This window comes from Heterocephalus glaber, unplaced genomic scaffold (assembly GCF_053883595.1).
Source record: "Heterocephalus glaber isolate CG9 unplaced genomic scaffold, H.glaber_assembly_v1.0 deba00001457, whole genome shotgun sequence".
In the NCBI taxonomy this organism is placed as follows: domain Eukaryota; kingdom Metazoa; phylum Chordata; class Mammalia; order Rodentia; family Bathyergidae; genus Heterocephalus; species Heterocephalus glaber.
The window spans coordinates 2,794,287-2,812,330 of record NW_028258305.1 but is presented as its reverse complement, the minus strand read 5'-3'; the positions used below and the strand labels follow the sequence as shown (position 1 = coordinate 2,812,330).

General features: G+C 37.0%; 1 pseudogene; it reads right to left on the bottom strand.

Moving 5' to 3' along the window:
- Window positions 1–16,143, bottom strand: part of LOC147826916 (nicotinamide riboside kinase 1-like) — a 47,995-nt pseudogene extending 31,852 nt beyond the window's left edge.
- Between the last annotated feature and the right edge of the window lie 1,901 nt (window positions 16,144–18,044).

Here is an 18,044-nt window from a genome sequence, read left to right as displayed (position 1 = left end):
CTGCTGGTGGGAGTGTAGACTGCTGCAACCACTGTGGAAATCAGTATGGAGATACCTCAAAGAACTAGGACTGGAAGTCTCATTTGACCCAGCTATTCCACTGCTGGGGCTCTTCTCCAAAGAATTAAAAGAATCATACCACCCGCAGTAATATTTGTGTGCCCATGTTCATAGCAGCACAGTTCGTGATAGCTGAAACTTAGAAACAGCCCAAATGCCCATCAACTGGAGACTGGATAAAGAAAATGTGTTTTTTAAAAAAATAAAATGGAATACTACTCAGCCATAAAAAATGAGAAATTAGAGACATTTTTAGCTAAGTGGATGCACATTGAGGCCATACTCTTAAGTGAAATAAATAGGACACACAGGTGTAAATACCGAATAGTTTCTCTGGTGTGAGAAACTGAAAGTGTAAATAAAGACTAAAACGTATATTTGGTAATGTGAAATAGGAAGAAAAGGGGCAAAGGGGAAGGAAGTGGGTGGGGTAGGGGAAAGGATTGAAGAGAATGGAATTAATATGAGAAAATGGAAAAATAGGAACAAAATCTTAGTAAATAGGGAGGAATGGAGGGGTTGAGGGAGGGCTGGGCAAGGGTGAAAAATAAGAACCAAGGAGATCATGTAAAGGTGCAAATTTCCAATGATGAATGTCATTATATTGTATACCTAAAATGTACCAATGATTTGAATGAATAATCAATAATGCAAAATAGGAAGAAAAGGTCCAAAAGTGTAGGGGTAGTGGGAGGGGCAGGGGAAAGGAAAGAAGGGAAAGAAAAAATGGTGAGAAATGAAAAAAAACGGAAATAAAATCTTTGTAAATAGGGAAGGGTGGAGGGGGTGAGGGGAGGGCTAGGAATGGGAAAAAAATAAGAATCAAGATGCATCATGTAAAAGTACAAGTTCCCAATGAGAAATGTAATTGTGTTGTATACCTAAAATGTACCAATAAAAGAATTTAACAAAAAAAAATATTTTACAATTTTCAGTGTCCAGATTTCTCCCTTCCTTGGGTTATTTTGAAGTATTTTATTTCATATTTTCATTCTATTGTAAATGGGATTGTTTTTGTAATTTCTTTTTAAGATAACTAGTTTTTGTTGTCAGTTATTTTACATTGCTATTGGAATTGCTGGTTATTTTGGTAGATGTAGATAACTGAGCTCCCCCAATTAATGGATGGACTCAGAGGAAGTTGCACCATCCTAGTTGTTGCTCTTTTTGTTGTTATGTGGTTTAAATGTCCCCTAATTCCTAGCAGGGAACCTTGCCTTTCTTGAGGCTACAATAAATATGAGCTTCTTGATTCACTTCAAACTCATTAATGCACCTCAGAAATATTTATTTCTAATATTTGTTGTTCTCTTAAAGCAAGCAAAAGAAGAAAACATGGTCAACATCAGTGCATAAATCAAGCACAACTCATGAGAGGAAATACTTTTCAGCTTTTTAAACGAAATTAATATTTAGCAACATTTAAAAGTATTCTAGTTTACTTTTTTAAAGCTGTGGTTCTTCAAGAAAGCATAAGTTATTCCCTCTTCTGACTCAAATCTCTTTTGCAGCTTTATTGTTCTTTGACAAAGATTCCTTGAATTTGTCATAGCTTTTAATCTTAGCTTTAAGAACCGGAATTTAGATTGTGGCTGTCACATCTTGATCACTTATTAGCTCCAGAGGCTTTTAAGGCAAAGTCAGGCAAAGTAATAGTTTACAAGACTAAATTTCTTGGCAAGGCAAATGACATCCACAGAAAGATGAGAATTCTTTTTTAATCTTTTTAAAGAAATGACTTATTGCAGATGGGGCTGGTGATTTTCCTTGGCATTGGATTTTATGTCATACAAAGACCTGTGCTCTTCTAGAAACACTGCCACAATTTGTTGGCTCTTTGTCCAAAGTTTTGACAGTTTGTTGGCAGATGATATATTCCTGCACCAGACTGGTGAACTTAAAAAATTGTGTATTCAAAAGAAATATTTATATATATTTTTTATTTTTATTTTTTCCCATTAAGTTTATTGGTACATTTTAGGTATAAAATACAGTTACATTCATCATTGGGATCTTGTACATTTACAAGAGTATCTTGGTTCTCTTTTTTCCCCCCTCCCTTGCCCTCCCTTCACCCCCTCCACCCCTGTTTATTTGCAAAGTCTTTGTTTCCATTTTTTTCCTTTTCTCATATTTTTTCTTTTCCCTTTTTTCCTTTCCCCTACCCCTCCCACATCCCCTGCACCTTTAGACCTTTTCTTCCTGTTACACAATATTGATTATACATTTTTTAAATTACAATATCAAAATCTAGGAGACATTACCACAGATTTTACATAATTTAAAAGGATATAGAAAGCATATTTCAAAAATCTGTTTTGAAATAAATTTGACACCTTCTAAGAAGTACCTTGGAAGACAAATTAATGAAACTAACTCTGGAGGAAATATAAAATTTGAATAGCACCTATTAAAGAAAGTATATTCCTAGCTTGAAAACCTACCTATATGACAACAGCAGGCTCATATACATTTTAACTGATAAATTATATTAAACAACTAAAGTAGAAAAAAGAAGGAACACTTCTCCCCTCATTTTAGGAAATCAACATTGTGCTAATCCTAAAACTGGATAAAGATAATAGAAGAAAAAAGTATGAACATAGATAGAAATTTGTTTAACAAAACAAACTATTAGAAGTCAGATCTGGCAGGATGTAGAAAGTGTTGTTATAGGGATGGCAGTGTTGGTTCAGCATTGGAAGATCCACCCCCAAAAGTCATCATTTTAACAGAGGAAAGGGAAAAGCCATATGATCCTGTCACTAGTTGGAGAAAAAGTATTGGACTAAATTCTACAGCTATTCATGGTAAAAGCTATCAGGAGACTAGAAGTAGAACAGAACCTTCTCAACAGATTAAAGACATGTACTCCATACTTCCAGTGAGAATGCCTTATATGAATGGAGAAGATACAATGCTTTCTCCCTAAGGTGGGGAACAAGGACAGATATGCTTACTCTTTATCTGTCTATTAAACTTTGAAACCTAGGCCCCATCAAAATAGTCTGGCAATAAAATGACACAATTAGGATAGGATTGGCAAGGTAGAAGCAAAATCTTTGTATGTAGATGAAATGATCATCTACAGAGAAAATACTAAGAAATCTCTAGGAGCCCCCCCAAGAACTTGTATTTGAATTTAGCAGGATTAGAAAACACAAGGTATATATAAAAATTCAGGTCTGTGTATACTTTCTATAAATGAAGAATTGGTTATTGAAATTTAAAAGTTATGTAGGAGTACAAAGGACCTTGAAAAGTTAAAAAAAAACCCAACAAAACAGTGTTGGAAGACATTTAGTACCTAATTTTAAGACTTCTTCTAAAGCTACAGTAATCAAAGCAGTGGTGGTGTAAGGAAAGACATATAGATCATTGGAATGAAACAGAGAATCTAGAAATAGAACCACACACATATGGTCCACTGATTTTTGAAAGATTATTTAACATTAGCATTTTATAGAATATAAACTCAATTCAAGAGCCAAGGAAGAGATAGTGTTTTCAGCAAATGGCACTAGAACACCTGGAATCCATATATAAAAAATTAACCTCAACCCTTTTTTTCCATACATGAAAATAACTTGAAGGGATCTATGAACCTAAATAAGAAAGCCTAAAAGTGTAAAACTTTAAGAAGAAATTATAAGGGAAAATGTTTATGAATTCAGGGTAGGCAAGAACTACCTAGGATACAAAAGACATGATGTATAAAAGAAAAAAACTGATAAATGAGATTCCATCAAAATTTAGAACTTTCAGTGACATCATTGAAATGAAAAGTAGTCCTTAAAACAGACCATATTTACAATGCATATAAGATATGACCAGAATATATAACGAATACTTAGAACTCATTAATAGACAACCCAATTAAAATGTAGACATAAGAAGATGATAAATAGCCAGTATAGCACAAGGAAAGGTGTGTAACTCTAGAATCAGAAAAATACTAATCAGTACAATAACAAGATTGGATTATACACTCATTAGGGAGATGAAGTTAAAAGTTTTAAAAGCCTTGTCATGACTTTTTCTTTTTGGATTCTCCCCCTTTGTGTTTAATATGTCATGCCCAATGGATTCATTCTGCTGGGTTTCCTGGGGTTGTGATCCTCATTGTCTTTTCTTAGGTATTGTCCAAAATTTTTTGGAGTACCGGTTTGATATTCTTGAATTTCCTGAGGTGCTCTTTATCATGAAAGTATCTTATTTCTCCATCCATTTTGAAAGATAGTTTTGCAGGGTACATCAATCTGGATTGGAGGCTGTTTTCCTTTAGGGCTTGAAATACATCACTCCAAGCTCTTCTTGCCTTGAGGGTTTGGACTGAGAAGTTGGCTGTGATTCTGATGGACTTTCCTTTGTATGTGATTTGTTTCTTTTCTCTCACTGCTTGTAGAATTTTATTCTTCTGTTGGATTTCTGGAATCCTAACTATTATATGCCTATGTGTAGATTTTTTTTGATTAAGGCTAGCTGGAGTCCTATATGCCTCACTTATCTGTATGTCAAGTTCTTTTCCCCTGCTTGGGAAGTTTTCTGCCATCACTTCTGTGAACAGATTTTTAATGTCATCTGCACTCTCTCCTCTTCCTTCATTGACTCCAATCAGTTTTATACTATTCTTCTTTGCATCGTCTAGAAGCTGCTGGATTGATTTCTCATGGTCTTTTATAATTTTAAAGCATTTTTTCTTTTCCTGGTCCCTAATTGCTATCTTTTCTTCTATATCTGAAATTCTATCCTCACACTGGTTCATTCTGGTGCACAGACTTTCGATGGAGTTTTTAATCTCCTGGAAATCTGTTTGCATCTGTTTTATGGATTCCATTTGTTTCCTATGTTGAGATTGCACCATGTTCCTCAGATCCTCTATTTTTTTTACCTGTGTCCTCTCTAGATTTATTAATCATGTCTTGCACCCTGAGCAAAATCTTTGCTGTTATCTGAGTAATTATTTCTGATTTCATTTTTCCCATATCCTCTTTTGTTATCAGTTCAGAGAGTCCAGGTGGTTGAGTATCAGATTGTTCCATCTTGTTTCCCTTTGGGGTTGGTGTAGGTGATCCAGAAGTCTATTTTAGAAGCTTGTTTATGTGTCTTCTCTTTTCCACATGGGAGTGGGGGTGTTGCTTCTCGTGCCCATGTAGCTCACCTTCTCCACCCTAGGAGCTTGGGATGGGAGCAGTGGAGCTTCCTTCCAGGTGCTGGGACCAGCTCACCTTCTCTACCCTAGGAGCTTGGGTTGGTGGTGGGGGGAGCTTCCTTCCAGGTGCTGGAACTGGCTCAGCTTCTCTGCCCTAGGAGCCCAGGATAGCGGTGGGGGAGCTTCCTTCCAGGTGCTGGGACTGGCTCACCTTCTCTGCCCTAGGAGCATGGGATGGTGGTGGGGGAGCTTTCTTTCAGGTGCTGGGACCGGCTGAGCTTCTCTGCCGGATGAACCTGGGATGGCGGTGGGGGAGCTTCCTTCCGGGTTCTCAGGAAAGCCTGTAATTTTAGCTCCAGGAGGCTGAGGCAGGATAATCACAAGTTCAAATCCAGCTTGGGCAACTGGATTTAGTGACTTAGCAAGACACTCGGTGGGCAGGAGCCTCCTCAGGAAGGCTGCAAGCAGGCTGTCATCCTATAAGGTGCCCAGGCAGGGCCGCCCCTGGCAGAAAGCCTGGTCTGAGTCGTTGTGCACCCTTGCCTCCCCCAGTTTCTGAGGAGCTGCAAGCTCCACAGGGGTCCCCCAAGCCCTAGATCATGGCGGAAACTCAGGCCAGGGCGAGAAAGACACGGCACCCGAGGTCTGAGGGAGGCGGCCTCCAAAAGACATATTTATAAATACTTCAGTATTTAACATGGATTCAAGAGTACTTAGTGATTATTTAAAGCACCTAAATTTTGAAATCTAATTCCAAGTCTTTGTGGAGGTGATTCACTCAGTTTTCCTTATAGTCGTAATGTAGAACAGGAGGATATTCCTCAGTGGTCTAGAGATTACTTCCAGTGAGTTTCTAATCCAATTAATTTTTAAAAATAATGATAATATAAAATTCTTTGAATTTTTCATCACTTTAAGGAGTATTTAATATGTCCTTTAAAGGATTGTCTGTGGATTTCATTTAAACCCATAACTACAGCATCATCCTATCCATTTACATGTGGTTAAATGAGAAATATCTTTTGGTTATTTTAATCTGCATATTAGAGTTCTACAGAGGAACAGAATCAATATAAAATACATGTATGATCATATACAGGGATTTATTAGTTAGGCTTACAAGATCAGAGGCGGAAGTATCCACAATGGCCATCTGCGTGCTGAAGAGCCAGAGAATGCAGTAGCTACTTAGTCCAAGAAGATAGATGCCGTGAAATAAGAGACATCAATGATGCAGTATTACTTGAAGGTTGAAGGCCTGAAAGTTCACTGTAGAGCCACTGGACTAGAGTCTGCATTGAAAAGCTGAAGAAACTCTTTTGTTTTTTGGTACCGGGGATCGAACTCAGGTCCTTGTGCTTGCATGGCAGGCAGCAAAACCACTGAGCTAAATCCCCGGCCCAAGAAACTCTTGATCTATGATGAAAGGCAATGGCAAAGACTGGAGCTCTTCCAAAATGAGGACTTTCTTCTTTTTTATTCTGTCTAGGGTACAAGTCTATTAGTTGGTTGCCACCCATATCTGGGGTGGATCTCCCCCCACTCAGTTTTCTGGTCTACACGTCAGTCACCCACAGACACATCTAGAACTGTGCTTTACTAATCTACTAGGAAGTTGAAATATAACAATTTTTCAAATCAAGTTGACATATAACAATTAAGAGCCTCAGTGAAATAGAAAATCATTGCATAATGCACAAATATTGACTCTAAAGCTTGAATGTCCTGTGATGATTCTTGAAAGGGTAATCTGAACTTTCCTTTAGCTGGAGATTAAGGGCAGTCATGATGAGTGAGAATTTCAAACATTGGCCCATTATTGACCACAGTTTTTATGATAACCCACTATCTAATTATTCTTAAAAAATAGTGTAAATATTTAAAATATCAAAAGTAATTAAGCTTTCTAACTTACTTGGAATTTTCTTGGAGGCAGTATGGAAGAATAAAGTTAGACTGGGTTCCAGTTCCCTGCCACTCATTAGCAGTTTCTGTTTATGTAAGTCACTTACGCTCTGAATCATCTACTATGAACCTATCCAGAATGGATGTGAGAATCAAGTGAAATAATACATATATAGGTAATAACTTATTAATTGTATTGATTAGGAAAAAGGAACATATGTAAACTACTGGCTATTTTGGAATCAAGTGGCATAGTGCATCATTACAGCTAAAGGATATCTGATGGATGGAAACAGGCAGCTGCAGAAATGGGAAACAGAATTGGGTTCAGGTGTGAAGAATAAATATTCTGCATCACTTTCCTCACCATTATTCTTATCACTCTTTTCTTGCTATAATTGAAAGGAAAATCACATTGAAGACACAGTGAGTAGAAACAGTGATCCATGCTTCCTTTTCGTTAACTGCATTTCTGACTTTGTTGAAAGCTACCGCATAGATAGAGACAGACTATTAGAAAGACTCAATTTCCTGAAATTAATCTCTAAGATGATGTTGTATGGTCAGAAATGTCCACTGAACAGAAAGATGTGGAAGTAGATGTAATTAAAGAAGTACGAAGTCCTATTTTAGATAGAGATATGAAGCTCAGAGTAAGAAATGAAGTTTGCCTCTCATCTAAGGCTTTAGAGTTGAAGAAGGAACTAACTACCAGGTTATCTTTTCTTATTATCAGTGTTATAGATGATGAAACTGAGCTTCTGGCAGGGAAACAGACTTGCTTATTAGGGTGATCATGCATCCTACTTTATCTAGTGTATGGCTGCTGCTTCTGATGAATTTTCCTTAGTTCTCTCTTCAATACTTAAAAGAGTTCAGTTTTGAAAAATATAGTATTTTGCATGACCGTATCAGTAGTGGCATCAGTAGTCCATGGCTAAGGGTTATTTTTAGATCTCAATTCTTCACATTACTCCCTCAACTTCACTGTTGTCTTTCCTTGAGTGAGCTGGAATTTACTGTATTTTTCAAATAGGAAGTTAAAATTATTTTTTCAAAATCCATTTTTGAAATTAGTTTGCTCATATGAGTATTGAGATATGTTTGTTTAAAACTCTATGGGAAACATAAAAATATCTTGAATACTAAGAGAGTTAGGGCTAAAAATTTACTAGAAGGGAATTTATGCAAACATGGTCAATTCCAACACTTAGAAGTATCTATGTGTCTAACATTCCATAGGAGAACTCACCAGGGAGTATTTTATCACATTTTTAATAACTTGTTTTGATAAATAAATAATTATGAACACTTTCTAAGTGCAAGACATTGTGGAAGAAACAAATAAATGGTCATGGATAATCCTCCAGGGAACATCAATAGCTTTAAGAGGAACAAACACCATTTTCTTAACCTGTGAAGTTTCATTTAGTCCTGCAGCCCTATGTAAATGTAATGGTCAACACACCTATCAGGAATTTCACTGGTAATCTTTATAGTTCAGAATGACTTTATGATCATTTCCATCTATCTAGGACAGTGATAGTGAACCTTTAAGAGCTTTCAATGATACAGCCTGCTGTAGTACATGTGCCATAGGTTGGACACCACTGATCTAGGAGATATTTGGAATATTTGAGTTAAGGTGTTGCTGGGCTGTACAAAAAAGGAGAAGGAAGAAGAGAATTTCCAAGATCCCTCAAATCACACCATCAAACTTGTTTCCTACATAAGCCAAGACCACAGGGTCAGGCAGCACTGACTACGGAGGGAACAAAGAGCCCCGTGTGCTTACTCTGCAGGGCCAAGGTGCTGAGTGACCTTATCCCGGAGAGGTGAGGAGCATGTCAGAAAGCCTCCCACCATGGGTAGTGAATAGGAGTGCTGTAAAACACAAGAACACAAAACATAATGGCTTAATGGTCTTGGCCCTGATTTGCTATCTTCTTACATAGTTAATGAGCTGTTTCTAACCTATGCTTGATTTCTTTAGTAGAGAAAAAATGGAGAGTTGGCAAATGGGTGTTTAATCCAACCAAACACCAATTGGAGAAATTTTTTTAAAATTTTATTTTATCGGTACATTTTAGATATGCAATAAAATGACATTCATCATTGGAAATTTGCATCTTTACATAATCTCTCTTGATTCTTATTTTTCCCCCTTCCCCTGCCCTCCCTTCAACCCCTACATCCCTCACTATTTACAAAGACTTTGTTTCCATTTTCTCATATTAATTCCATTCCCGTCCTTCCTTTCCCCTAGCCCTCCCTCTTCCCTCTCCCCTTTGCCCCATCTCTTCCTAGTTCACATTAACTATTATACCTTTTAGTCCTTATTTACATTTTCAGTTTCTCACAGTAGAGAAACTATTTAGTATTTACACGTGTGTCCTATTTATTTCACTTAAGAGTATGGCCTCAATGTGCATCCATTTAGCTATAAATGTCTCTAATTTCTCATTTTTTTATGGCTGAGTAGTACTACATTTTATATAAAAAAACACATTTTCTAATCCAGTCTACAGTTGATGGAAAATTGGGCTGCTTCCGAGTTTTAGCTATTACAAATTGTGCTGCTGTGAACATGGGTGCACATATATCAATATGGTATAATTCTTTTAATTCATTGGGGAAGATACCCAGCAGGGGAATAGCTGGGTCAAATGGGACTTCCAGTCCTAATTCTTTGAGGTATCTCCATACTGCCTTCCACAGTGGTTACACCAGTCTACATTCCTACCAACAGTGAAGCAGTGTTCCTCTTTCCCCACAGCCCTGCCAGCATTTAATATTGGTTGATTTCATGATAGCAGCCATTCTTTCTGGACTGAGGGAATCTCAACATTGTTTTCATTTGCATCTCTCGAATGACCAGTGATGTTGAACATCTTTTCATATGTTTATTTGCTATTTCTACTTCTTTGTCTGAGAAATGTCTGTTCATTTCAGATGCCCATTTTTGGATTGAGTCTTTAAATTTGGGAGGTCTGATTTTTTTTAAGTTCTTTATAGATTCTAAATAGTAGACCTTTGTCTGAGGAACAGCAGGTGAAAATTTTTTCCCACATTGTGGGTTGTCTCTTCACACTGCTGGTGGTTTCTCTTGTTGTGCAGAAGCTTTTTAATAAGAAGAGATCCCACTTGTTGATTATTTGTGCAAGTTCACGGGCAACTGAGATTTTGTTCATAAAATCTTTTCCTACACTGATATTTTCAAGAGTTCTACCTAACCTCTGTTCCAACTGGTTCAGCGTTTCTATTTTAATATTTAGATCTTTAATCCATTTTGATTCTCGTTTAGTGCATGGTGAGAAATATAGGTCTAGTTTTAGTCTTTGGCAAGTTGTAACTCAATTTTTCCAGCACCACTTATTAAAGAGGCTATCTTTCCTCCAGTGAGGGTGTTTGGCTCCTTTGTCGAAGATGAGATGTCTGAGTGTATCTGGAGTTGTTTCTGCATCTTCTAATCTGTTCCACTGGTATTCAAGTCTGTTTCCTGGCCAGTACCATACTGTTTTATCACCATAGCTTTGTAGTATAGTTTCAGGTTGGGGGTTGTGATACCCCCTGCCATGTCTCTGTTACCTAGAATTGCTTTTGTTATTCTGTGTCTCTCTTGTTCCACATGAATTTTTGGATAGTTTTCTCAAAGTCCATGAAATATGATGCTGTGATTTAAATTGGGATTGCACTGAATCTATATAGCAGTTTTGGAAGTATTGCCATTTTCACTATGTTGATCTTTCCTACCCAGGATCAAGGGATGTCTTTCCATTTTCTGATATTATCTTCAATCTCTCTTTTCAGAGTGCTGTAGTTTGCAGAGAAGAAGTCTTTGATTTCCTTTGTTAGGTTGATTCCTGGGTATTTCAGTTTTTTGGATGCTATTGTGAAAGGAATTATTTGCCCTATTTCTGTCTCAGTGAGTCTGTTATTTGTATAGAGGAAAGCTGTTGATTTTTGTGTGTTGATGTGGTATCCAGCTACTTGAGTGAATTTGGTTATTAAGTCTAGAAGACTATTGGTGGAGTTCTTGGGGTCTTCTATATAGAGTATCATGTCATCTGCAAATAATGACAACTTGACTTCTTCATTTCCTATCTTTATTCCTTTTATTTCTTTCTTTTGTCTAATTGGCATGGCTAATATTTCCAAAACTATATTGAACAGGAGTGGTGATAGTGGACATCCTTGTCTTATTCCTGATTTTAGTGTGAAGGATTTCAGTTTTTGACTATTTTGTATGACATTGGCTGTTGTTTTTTCATAGATGGCTTTCATCATATTGAGGTATATAGTGTGTATTCCAATTTTTTGTAGGGCTTTTATCATAATTGCATGTTGGATTTTGTCAAATGCTTTTCCTGCATCTATTGAGATAATCATATGGTCTTTGTCCTTGGTTCTATTGATAATAGTGTATTACATTGATTGATTTTCATATATTGAACCATCCCTGCATCCCTGGGATGAATCCCACTTGATCAGGGTGTATGCTCTTGATGATCTTCTGCATTCTATTTGCCAGTATCTTATTAAAGAGTTTTGCATCTATGTTCATTAGTGAGGTTGGCCTATAGTTCTCTTTTCGGTTGGGTCTTTCTCTGGTTTGGGGATCAAGGTGATGCTTGCTTCCAGGAATGAATTTGGGAGTATTGCTTCCCTTTCAATTTCACTGAAGAGTTTAAACAGTAGTGGCAGTAGTTCTTCTCTAAATGTCTTGTAGAATTCAGCAGTGAAGCCATCAAGACCTGGGCTTTTCTTACTTGGTAAGCTTTTAATTACGTTTTCAATTTCGGGGATTGATATTGGGGTTTTTAGAATTTTTAGGTCTTCTTTGTTCAACTTTGGTAATTCATACATATCTAGAAATCTGTCCATTTCTTCTGTGTTTTCCATTTTATTGGCATATAGGTTCTTGAAGTATGCATTGATGATCCTCTGGATTTCTGTTGTGTCCATTGTAATTTCACCCTTTTCATTACTAATGGCATGGATTTTGGCCTTTTCTTTCCTTTTTTCTGACAAGGTTGGCTTAAGGGTTTGTCAATTGTATTTATTCTTTTGAAGAACCAACTCTTGGCTTCATTGATTTTTTGTATCATTCTTTTAGTCTCCATTGCATTGATTTCTGCTCTGATCTTTATCATTTCCTCCCTTGTATCAGCTTTGGGTTTTTCTTGCTCTTCTTTTTCTAGAAGCTTGAGGTTCAGCAACAGGTTGATTAATTGACCTCACTCTCTTTTCCTAATATGAGTATTCACTGCTATGAATTTTCCTTGTAATACTGCTTTCATTGTGTCCCATAGTTTCCGATATGTTGTATTGTCATTGTCATTTAATTGAAGGAACTGTCTGATTTCTTCTTTAATTTCCTCTGTGACCCTTTGGTTATTCGGAAGTATACTGTTCAATTTCCAAGTGTTTATGAAATTTTTGTGGTTTCTTTTGCTGTAGATCTTCAATTTCATCATACTATGGTATGATAATATACAGGGGAAAACTTCAATTCCTTTGCACTTATTTGAACATGTTTTATGAGCAAGTATGTGGTCTATTTTGGAGAATGACCCATATGCAGCTGAAAAGAATGTTTATTCTGATTTTGTGGGGTGAAATACTCTGTAAACATCTGTTAAGTTCATTTGTTTAAGAGTTTGATTGAGTTCTATTATTTCATTACTTATTTTTAGTCTAGATGATCTATCTATTTGTGACAGTGGGGTATTGAGGTCCCCCACTAGTACAGTATTAGTGCATATATGACTTTTCATGTCTGTTAGTATTTCTTTTATATAGTTGAGTGCACCAGCATTTGATGCATATATATACATGATTGTCATTTTTTCCCTTTACAAGGATGTAGTGTCCTTCTTTGCCTCTCTTAATCAGTGTTAGTTTGAAATCCCCTTGAGCTGCAAAAAGGATAGCTACTCCTGCTTTTTTTGGGTTCCTGTCATGTGGAGTATTGTTTTCCACCCTTTAACTTTGAGTCTATGAGTTTCTTTTTGAATTAAGTTGTTTCTGTAAGCAGCATATTGTTGGATCTCATGTCTTGACCCATTCTGCCAGTCTATTTCTTTTGATTGGTGAATTGAGACCATTAATATTGATGCTTATAGCTGATATATATTGACTTATCATTGTCATGACTTTTTCTCTTTGTTGGATTCTCCCCCTTTGCATTTAACTTCATGTCTCACCTGATGGATTCATTCTGCTGTGCTTCCTGGTGTTGTGATCCTCATTGTCTTTTCCTAGTATATTCTGTAAAAGTTTTTGGAGTGCTGGTTGGGTATTCATGAAGTTCCTAAGGTGCTCTTTGCCATGAAAGCATCTTTTTTCTCCATCAATTTTGAAAGATAGCTTTTCGGGGTACATCAATCTGGGTTGGAGGCTGTTTTCCTTTAGGACATGGAATACATCACTCTAAACTCTTCTTGCCTTGATGGTTTATGTTGAGAAGTCTGCTGTGATTCTAACGGGCTTTCCTTTGTATGTGATTTGTTTATTTTCTCTAACTCCTTGTAGAACTTTGTTCTTCTGTTGTGTTTCTGGAGTCTTAACAATTATAAGCCTTTGTGTAGATTTTTTTAAATCAGTGCTAGTTGGAGTCCTCTATGCTTCACTTATCTGTATATCAAGTTCTTTTCCCCTGCTTAGGAAGTTTTCTGCTCTTACTTCTGTGAACAGTTTTTTTTTTTAATGTCATCTGCACTCTATCCTGCTCTTTCATTGACTCTGATCAGTCTTATGTTATTCTTCTTTGCATCATCTGGCAGCTGCTGGATTGATTTCTCATGATGCCTTACAATTTTAAAGCATTTTTTTCTTTTCCTGGTCAGTAATTGCAATCTTATCTTCTATATCTATCTGAAATTCTGTCCTCACATTGGCTCATTCTGCTGCAGAGACTTTCAATGGAGTTTTTAATCTCCTGGAAATCTGTTTGCATCTGTTTTATGAATTCCATTTGTTTCCTATGTTGGGATTCCATCATGTTCCTCAGCTTCTCTCTAGATTTATTTACTTATTTTTTTAAATCTTGTGTTTATTTCTGAGGTATTTGCAAAATATTAACTTTAAGGAAAACATTTAAGGGAAAAATGTATAAAGGGAGCTTAGATGTATTAAAATCATCAGCATTTTAATTTCACTCTTCTAATAGGATAATATCAGTCTCATTGGGACAGCTGTTTACCAAAATTTTAAACTAAATAACACAAACATCATTAAGAGATATAACAGAGGGTAGGGGGAGAGAGGGAGGATATGAAGGGTAAATATTTTCACCCCTAAAATCATCCTGACAAAGAATCAAGTCTTCACACCCACACTAAATTTCTGCTTCTGAATTATTCTCAAAGCAAAGAGTGAATAAATACAATCTCCCTGGTGTACCATTCTTGCACATTTGATGAACTATTTTCCTGGCTCTCTGTTCTTCACCATCCCATTTGCTAGCACAATACTTGCACTTTGGTTTGCTAGCTCTTGTATAAGATCTTCATATACTTGTAAAAAGAGATCTTCCTCAGATCTGGCTCCATCCAGGTACACAATCTCCCAGGTGATGCTGTTGATCTCTAACCTGTGCTTCAGGTACATGGGCCACATGTGCCTGTCAAAGTACCCAGGGGAGTCCAGGGGCTCATAGGCTCTCGTACTTCTTCTCCTCTTACACTCTTCATATGGGATGGTTAGGAAATAGCATCTATTCCATGTAGTGTCAAGGGGCTTATAATTAAAAAGAAGAAAACCTTCTATGATTAAAATGGGAATTTCCTGTGTCCTACTGCCAGTTGTTGATCCCAGAGATTGTCCTAGATTCTCCATCTAGCAGGAAATACTGCCATCATTTTTTCCAAGTTAAGCGCTTCAAGCACATCATACTGCTAAAATCCATTTTTATCTTTCTCTATCTCAGATTCTGGCTTGAAGAAGTCATTCTGAGATATGACACTGCAGTTTGGGAAGTGTTTCTGCACATTTTTAGCCAGTGTTGTCTTTCCACCATTTGTCACTCCACTGATCAATCATGTCATGCACTATGAGCACAATCTCTTCTGTTATCTGAGAAATTATTTCTGATTTCATTTTTTCCAGATCCACTTTTGTTGCCAGTTTAGGGAGTCCAGGTGGTTGAGCATCAGAATGTTCCATCTCGTTTCCCTTTGGGGTTGCTGTAGGTGATCTGGAAGGCTAGTTTTGAAATTTGTATAATTGTCTTCTCATTTTGATGGGCGGTGTGGGGGGGGGGGGAGTGTTGTGCTGCTGGCACCTGCGCAGCTCACCTCCTCTGCACTGGGAGGGTGCTAAGGAGGCCTGGAAGCCTCCTCTGTGCTGGGAACAGTGGTACAGTGGCCCACACTTGGAGAAATTTAAAATGTGATCCAAGAGTAGAAAGGAAAATATATTTGAGAGCAGAGACTTTTAAAACTTAATTTTGCACCCCCACCATACTGTCTTTGGCATAAACAGTCTAGTATTTAGTACCAGTAATTAGTGACTAATGAGCTGGACCAAGCTGGAAGTACGGTGGATGTCACACGTGATGATCTGTGGTTACAAACAAGGAGGCTTTCTTAAATTACTTCACTCACTGGATGTTATGGAATCTTTCGTGAGATTGAGTCCCACTCATTGATAGGATTTTCTAATTTGACACTATGCAAGTGTTGTAGTAGGGGTTTTGCAAGGGGGGCATTTAATACAGGACATATAATTTATAGGACCATTTTATATTTACCCAGAAAGTCAAATCCTGAGGAGTGCAAGAGATTAGCCACACACTAGAGGCCTAAAGAATCCAGCCAAGGGCCTGGATCCCACACCAATGTCCCACACAATTCCAGCTGAAGGCTTCAAATCCAAGGCAATGTCCTCCATAAGTCCAGCCAGTGACCTAGAGCCCACAGCAATGTCTCACGCTTGTCCATATTGCAGATCTGCACCTGGAAGTCCCAGAAGCCAGTGGTGGAAGCCAGAAAGCTTATGTCAATGGGATGAAGGATTTGTGCCATGAGGCTGAAGGAGCTACATTGGAGTCAGGAAGTGATGCTCACGGTGAAGATCAGAGCTTCTCTGACGAGAACAGCAGCCATTCTCAGTGACAAGAATAGCCAAGTTTACATCAGGAAAACTATCTGCAGTAAGCGTCTCCTGGAAAATCAATAACCCATGATCTTCCTCTCCCATTCTCTTTTTTTAATGGCTATTGGCAATAATCCTCAGGTGGATCATCCACTCCCAGACCATGCTGATTCAGTTCAGCTGGGCATTACAAGTTGACCATTAGTTAACCCACCACAGCGAGTTATTCAGAGCTAGAAAGCTCTAGGCATTAGGTATCTTTCATTGTTAAACACCTTATGATATGGAATTAGGGGCTCAGTCATGGCTTTCTTCCCTGAGAAAAAGGGAGAAGGAAAAAAAGTTTCTCACATGCATGTCTTGGGAAATGAAATCCTTTGTTTACTCTGAAATGTTTGGCTTCTCATTGGTTGAACCAAGAGTTAATTTTCATATCAAAGATACCCAGCTGGAAAATCACAGAGCTAGAGTTACCCAAGTCAAAAGTATTTCTCAGAAAGATAACTTCTAAATACAGACATTGGACTTCTAAAGTCATTGAAAGTTGTCATATAGTGTTTTGATTGACATGTTATAATCATATATTTACTTTTAGGCCCTAAAGAGTTAAAAACTCTTTATATTAAATTGTAAGTGATTCCATTTAAGAGGTTTGACAGAAGACATTGATTCCAATCTCAGTCAACATTATGCCTCATTCTCTTTCCTCTCTGTCCACTATAGCTCCCAAACTCTTCATGGCCTCCTAACCCTACTACATAACCTCTTAAGATTTACCAAATAAAAATAAAGTACACTCAGTTAAAATTTGGAATCTGCAATTTCATATTTTAAAGCAGCAGAAAGAATGACCATCATCAAGAAATCAAATAATTACAAACACTGGCAAACCTGTAGGGAAAAATGAACTCTTCCCACACATTGTTGGTGAGAATGTAAACTACTACAACCACTATGGAATCAGTATAGAAATTCCTCAAAAAACTAAAACTAGAAATTTCATTTGACACAGATATTCTCCTTCTAGTTGTCTTCTCGAAAGAGTTAAAGACATCATGTTGCAGTGATACATGCATACCCATGTTTATAGCAGCACAATTTATAATGGCAGCCTTAAAGTCCATCAACAAATGAGTAGATAAAAAACGTGGTATTTACACATAATGGAGTACTACTCTGTTATAAAGAAAGGTAAACCTGGGTCATTTGTAGGAAAATGGATAGACCTTGTGACCATAATATTAAGTGAAATAAATCAGTCACACAAGCTGAAATATCCCATTGTTTCTTTTACCTGAAAAACCCAAGTTATAAATAAAGAATAAAATAAAAATAGGTATTAAGAAGTAGGGAGACAGATCTTTCTCAAGTGGGAAGAGAATCAGGAGATGGGGGAGAGAGGAGAGAGGAAAGAAGAAAGGAAAAGGGAATGAACACAGGAATTAAGATGTGTTATATACATGCATTCACTCCACACAAGGAATATAAACATTATGTGCCTCAAACTTGTAGTAAAAAAAGAAGGGAAAGGAAAAATTATGAGAAAAGAAAAAATAGAAACAAAGTCTATGTAAATAGGGAAGGGTGGAGGGGTGAAGGGCACACAGGTAATGGGGAAAAAATAAGAACCAAGATACATCATGTATAGGTACAAGCACCCAATGATAAATGTAAATGTATTGTATACTAAAATGTACCAATAAAAGAATTTAAGTAAAAAAAAAAGAAGCCAGGTGATTTCTTTTAGCATAAGTATGTTCCAGGCAATATTTGGGACAGATTTTACTAAAATTATTTATAGTTCATGTGAAATTCAAAGTTAGCTGAATAT